The sequence below is a fragment of the Rissa tridactyla genome, chromosome 8 (genome assembly GCF_028500815.1).
Source record: "Rissa tridactyla isolate bRisTri1 chromosome 8, bRisTri1.patW.cur.20221130, whole genome shotgun sequence".
NCBI lineage: Eukaryota > Metazoa > Chordata > Aves > Charadriiformes > Laridae > Rissa > Rissa tridactyla.
The window spans coordinates 50069993-50077112 of NC_071473.1; positions in this window are offsets into that span (position 1 = coordinate 50069993).

The following is a 7120-nucleotide window of genomic DNA, read 5'->3' on the forward strand; positions in this document are numbered from 1 at the left end:
GCGGCCGGCCGTTTAATCACGGCACTTTGGTAAAGCCTGCGGCAGCGTTTCCCACAGCGTCCTCCTGGAGAAAACGGCTGCTCGTGGCTTGGGCGGGAATACTGTTCACGTGGTGAAAAACCGGCTGGAGGGCCTGGCCCAGAGAGTGGTGGTGAATAGAGTTAAATCCAGTTGGCGGCTGGTCACGAGTGGTGTTCCCCGGGGCTCGGTACTGGGGTCGGTGCTGTTTAATATCGTTATCAACGAACTCGATGAGGGGATCGAATGCACCCTCAGTAAGTTCACAGGGGACACCAAGTTGGGCAGGAGGGTAGGAGGCTCTGCAGAGGGAGCTGGAGAGGCTGGATCGATGGGCCAAGGCCAATGGTATGAGGTTCAACAAGGCCAAGTGACGGGTCCTGCGCTTGGGTCACAACAACCGCATGCAGCGCCACAGGCTTGCGGCAGAGGAGCTGGAGAGCTGCCTGGCAGAAAAGGACCTAAGGGTATTGGTAGACAATTGGCTGAATATGAGCCAGCAGTGGGCCCAGGTGGCCAAGAAGGCCAACAGCATTGTGGTGTGTATCAGAAACAGTGTGGCCAGCAGGACTGGGGCAGTGATTGTCCCCCTGTACTCGGCACTGGTGAGGTCCCACCTCGATACTGTGTCCAGTTTTGGGCCCCTCATGACAAGACATTGAGGTGCTGGAGTGTGTCCAGAGAAGGGCAACGAAGCTGGTGAGGGGTTTTGGAGCACAAGTCTTGTGAGGAGCGGCTGAGGGAGCTGGGGGTGTTCAGCCTGGAGAAAAGGAGGCTGAGGGGAGACCTTATCGTTCTGTACAACAAACCAAAAGGAGGCTGTAGCAAGGTGGGGGTTGGTCTCTTCTCCCAAGTAACAGGCAATGGGACAAGAGGAAACAGCCTCAAGTTGCACCAGGGGAGGTTTAGATTGGATATTAGGAAAAAAATTCTTCACAGAAAGGGTTGTCAAGCATTGGAACAGGCTGCTGAGGAAAGTGGTGGAGTCCCCATCCCTGGAGGTATTTAAAAGATGGGTAGACGTGGTGCTGAGGGACATAGTTTAGTGCTGAACTTGGCAGTGTTAGGTTAAGGTCCCTTCCAATCTAGACAATTCTATGATTCTCTTACTGGTGAATAAGTAAGGCCGCAGCACGGACGGCGGGGTAGTGGCTGGGCTGTCACAGCGAAAGATGAATAAGCCTGGTGGGTGGAGTTGGGCAAGGCGGGAAAGCAGGCAGCGGCTGGGGTCTGTGGGCAGGGAGGGAGCTGCTCCGACAGGTGTCCTCTGAGGTGATGAGTTTCAATTTTAAGGCAAAATGAAGTCCTGGTCCCTGCCAAAGGCTCCTATGCTGCCTGCAGTTGTGGGTGGCAGCCGGGCAGTGAGTCCTGGGATGGAGGAGGTGAGTGGCAGTGTTTTGAGCCTGCCCGAGTGGAGGATGTGGTTCACAGGAGTAACCAAGAGGTTACTGACTGACTGCAGGCTGAGCACGCTGCCGGTCAGGCCAGCTTCCAGATGATTTCTCTGCAGAAATGTGTTCTTTAGGTGTATAATACAGCAAAGAGAGATGCAAATCCATGCAATATGAAGCAGAGTGCGATCAGCAAAACAATTTAAAAATTGCCAGTGACCAAAGCAGAAAATAAATTGTCTATATTTCTCAAACACATTTAGCAAACTCTGGTACTGCATGAAAGTCAGTAGATCTGGATGTCCTGGCAGTCTCCCAGGCAACATTTATCACCTTGTTTTAACAATGTTTTTACTACGTCCAGAGAAGAGGAGGAAGGAGGAAACAGATAAAAGATTTGTCAAGATCAGTGCTGGTATCTGCATATATGCATACATTTGTCTTTGGAGGCTCATGTTTTCCAGCAAACTATTTTGTGTTAACAGTGGCTGACATCACTGAAAACACTGGGGTTAGGAATCTATAAACAGCTGTCTGAAGCCTTAGATACAAATCACATTCAGTGTAAAGGAAACTTTCAAGTGTAGGGGACACCCAACAGTATTTAGGTGTCTAACCTATGTGGACTTTCAGAGCTCGGTGTCCGTCTCCGCTTCTGAGTTTGTAGAAAGAGACAAACTGATGGATCAGTCTGTTGAACCGTCAAGGTTTTGGGTTAATTTTTAGATTGCAGTATGCCACTAGTGGTCTTATATTCCTTATATACTGACCCAAAAGGTAATCATGACTCCTTCATCTTGCCTATTCATCTCTGATTATTTTTTTTCTGTAGGCTGACATTCAGTGGAATGGAGGTAATGTGCATGAGACTCTCAGCTTCAGCTTCTGGACCTAAGGAAGGTCTTTCATTCACGCTGATCTCCAGTTATAGAAGAAACTGTTATGGCTCAAGCTTGGCAGCCTTCAGAAACATTCCAGCACTTCAGATGCATTCAATTAATATGCTGAATATTGACTCGTTGCTTGCTCACGTGACCAACATTTAAATTACACTTTCTCATTTTTGAAGCATACTATAATTAATGGTTTAATCCTCACAGCCTGATGAAGTCAGCTGGCATCATTTTCCCCTACTAATGGAAGAAAAGTTTGTAGGAAAAAGTAATCTATTTTATTAGATGTCATTATTGCTTTCAGGTTTATTTCAAGGAAGTGCTCCTGTAAATTTGCACTGAGCTAACTAATGAAAACATACCAAAGGTAATGGAGGAATTGACTGTAATCCCAGGTGACTAAGAAAGAAGAGAATGCTTTACCGTTAAGTTACTTGTGCTCTATAGTGCAGCTATCCTGAAGGACGTTTGAAGGGCATTTGAACTTACCAATACGTAAGGTAACCAATGCGTACCACCACTTGGATGCAGCAGCTCAACATAACTTTGACAGGTCCCAAAGTTAGTTTTTACAGACTGCCCTGACAGCATCTCTCTTGAGACTGCTTAAAGGACAAGATCATATATTCCAGCTTAGTGAAGAAATGGCTGCACCTTTTTCTAGAAGTTTTTCATCCTGGAAGTCCCATTTTGCAAATGTTTTTTATGCATTGTCGCTTCAAGAAAGGTTGCAGGGAGAAGCACAGCAAACTTGTCTAACTGAGAACAAGAAAAGCAGCCAGAGAGGCTTTGCCGATGGGGCACCAGGAGGTGCAAGGAGACAAGGCAAAGAAAGAAATTGAAGAGGGGAGCAAATATCCTCAAGGTCTGCCTTTGGATAACTTGAAGTTTGTGCCTGTGTAGTTGCCAGTTTGATGGGACACATGTTTACTAGTTATTCGATCACATCACTTGATGGAAGGTAGTTACTTTCTACAGAGTGCATCATATGTGTATCCTGAAGCATGTCTGGACACGAGGAACCCCTGTGTTACAGAAAAGAGGTGTTCTGGAACAGGAACTACTGTTTTGGTAAGTGCTTATGCTGTGACATTGAATGTGGCTTTTTGGGTTGACCATGGCGTTGCCAGGTAGCCTAAAAATAGAGTCTGATGGAGAATTACAATGGCTTCTGCAGGGATGTTACAGTAGGAGTGTTCGGTTAATTTGTCTTTTTAACTGTAAAGGCTTTTATGGTTTTCTACATAAGCCTGTGTTTAAGCCAGCCCTGTGTTTACAGCGCTCTCACTATTTAAACAGCAAATGCAGCATTTTCCCTTGAAGACAAACAGCTGTATTGTTCTGGTGGAACCTATACATGCAGCCAAACTAAGAGGTGACTCCCTGGCTTGTTGAACTTGAAGATTTCCCTTGTTGTTTACAGATGTTGGGGAATGCCAACCGAAACCTCGGATGTAATTGGAAAACATCCTTTGCCATCCTGATTTCGCTTCCCTGTGTGTTGTACCTTCTGTGCCACGATTGTTACATATATACTTAGAGACTTTGATAGAAGGGAATGTAAAGTTTCTTATGTTGCCACCAAATCTTCAATTTCATGTATATGTTTTAATCAGGATAAAAGAGTATCTTTTTCATATTTTATTAGAAGTACCATAGGAACGTATTACCAAGGGAAGCTTAGTATGAGCTAAAACTTACTCTTCATAAATCTTTTATAAATAATGACTAAATATGGAAAATCAGGACAAAATTTAATTACAGCACTCCACCACTATATGGTACATAAGCAGAGAAGGAGTTGTATGAAAACTGGAGTTACAGTAGCTGGACGAAATTCCTCTGCAGTTGCTGTATGAAATGAGGAGCGTTTGTGTGCCTGTATGAAACCCAGCTCCTTCATTTGGAAGAGCTCACTGATGTTAGTGGTTTGGGATTAGGCACCTAATATAGTTGGATCTCATGATGATAAGAGGAGGCTTCTGTTCTATCTGCCAGATGAACAGAAACACTCTCCGCAGGCTGCAAGGTAAATGCTTTTTTGTAGACTTGAATTAGATTAACAGAAGAGGCAGAAAAGCAAATGATATTGTCTTGCAGGAAATATCATCACCCAACAGAGACAAGAAGGTAACTTGCTGGTGAGAAATATCTTGTCCCTGTACCCCTGAACATATCACTGACAAGAGGAACATTAGGGAAACAAAGGTTTCCCTAATCTTATGGTTTGGATGAGCAAGGTAGTTCTTGCTTTTTAGTGTAGCTGGCTATTGGGGCAAAGGAACTCTTTACTACCTAAACAAAGAGTATCTGAGATATCACAGAGCTCAGCTTTTGTATAGTATTGCAGAGAATTAATTTAGGTTTTCTGGAATGACTTTTATCTTTTCTTCCTTCCTTCCTTTCTTCCTTCCTTCCTTCCTTCCTTTTATTCCCTGTCCCACCCAGTCTCCTCAAGTTTCCTGCTTCTGCTTTATTTATAGCTAAATGGAATAGGTGGGTGTTAAGAAAGTGCCTCAGGGACCAGATAGTGCATGTCCCCCTGAATTATTGAAAATCACATTACTTACATGTAGATATTGATGAATGGTGTTTGGTTGCCTCTTGCAGAGGGGTTAAAAGGATTTGTGTAGTGAAGAACTATGTAAATCCCCTGAAAAGTACAGTTGCAGTGGACAGATAACAAGATGCATTTGACTCCTCAGGTAGCTGTGCAGCTTCGCAGAAACCAAAGATTTTAGCAGACACAAGAAGTGTGTGAGTCTATTCATGACCACCAGCTGACAGATTCATGCAATATACTTTGAGACTTTGTCTACACTAGGAGTTTTTGCTGCCTTCACAGCTTTTGGCCAGCTAGTAAGGAGATTTGTACTGGGGTAACCGCCAAGGCAAAGCCTGCTGTCAGCAGTGATTTGCAAAGAGGCAATTCACCTTGGTTTCAAGCTGTGACTTGTGTACACTAGTAATCATAATTACAATATTTAGCTCTAATACAGTGCTTTTAAGATGGGTATCTAACAAGCCTTATAGGGGGATGGAGGGGTATCATTAGCTCCTCAACATGTATTAATTTTTACAACTGCTACAAACCATACTGAGGCTGAAAGGGAAAGAAGAAAGGTGAACAGATCTCGTGGTGTTGATGTGCCCCCTCCAGCAAGTCTGTCCCCGTTGTTATTCCAGTGTCCAAAGGGAGCAGGAGCTGAACCATGACCGTTTTTTTTGCAGCAGAAGCCGAGTACCCGCTGGTCTCCTGAATACAAAAATGAAGTTTCATACTGTTTCCCTTGAATGGAAGCAGCATGACGTGAGTGTGAAAAGAGTGGAACAATATGTTAAGGGAAACAGGACTGAAAGGAGAGAACAGCTGACTCCAGGGGCTGAGCAGATCTGCCCCCTCTGCTTCACTCTGTATAGGTTTGTTTTCAGCGCTTCAACTCAGACCGTCTTGTGGGTCTCACAACACATCTCCACAGCTCTGTGCTGGAAAATGAAATAATTGCAAGGGGATTGTTCATTCTTCCTGAAACAAGCTTCACAAGCTGTGGAAAATGAAAGCTAAGGCTGAACTCTAAACAAGCTGAAAGCACGATAAGATGCAGAAATGCAGAGTGAAGCCATTCAGTAGAATCAGATTTGGAATAGAGCCCTGACAAAAACATGCAGTTATGACTAATCCATTTTTAATGTGTGTGGTTGTAGGTAAAATCACTTCTTTTAAAGATCATTTCTCTCCCTAGGTTGGTTAGAGTTCTTTGCTCTCATTTTAGATAAATGACGTGTTGACATGTGAGTTCAGTATCAGATGAACTGCAATGACAGAATTATTTCTGATGCTGGAGGGGCCCTGGCTGAGCTGCTGGCGAAGGGGAGAAACAATACAAACAGGATATTCAGTGTCGAGCTGCAGCGGCACCCTGAGAGACCCACCCAGGGGCAGGCACTTGAATGCTCACTCTGTCCTTCAGCCAAGTTAGATAAGGAAACTGGACCTAAGAGCAGACTGTAGAGCTCAGTTTGTGTCATCCAGTGTCATTTTAGAAGCGAAACAACCTGAAGTGGAAACTTCGGGTGTTCTTGCTACACTGAACAAGTCTGTAAGGCACCACACAGTTTTACAGGGTATCCTTTGGGTGCTTTTATTTTGTTCGCAAATTGTCCCAGCCTTGTCTGCTGATCCCTTCTTAGGGATCCCTCCCACCCTGTGACACAGAGCCACTGAAGTTAACACACTGCTGTAGGGAGGGGAGATGTGGTACGACGCTCTGTGTTTGAGTGTCGCAGATGTTGTGATCCAACATTTACAGGCTTTGCAGTCTTATTATAATCAGTAGAGCTGTGAATAGGGGTATGAATTGAGTGCAAACAAGCAAGAGAGTGTGGAGGGGAACAGCATGGGGACTCTGGTTAGGCAGTTAGGAAACAATTCAGTGAATCCAATGCCGATGGGATACGTTCAATTTACGGACTACATCAGTCTAGCTAAGGGCAGTGCAGTGTGGCGATAGTGCTTGTAGTAACATGCAGCACTCTGAGGGTGAAGGATGTTTTCTGTAATGAGTGTGTATCTGATATCCAGGAACAAAAGCAGTTGGCATGTCCCTGGTGTAGGCTGAAAGGTGGTGCAATGTGATAGAGCAACAGGGAACTCCTTGCTGGCGTTTTGCCCTGTGCAGATTCCTTTTGAATTAGATTTTGACCTTTAAAGCAAGACCTGCTACTTCAGTTTCTCATTGTCTGAATTCTGCATTGAAGCTCAAAAAACAAGTCTGTGAAGCTGGAGGATTTTTAAAGCTCTAATTAGTCAAACACAGA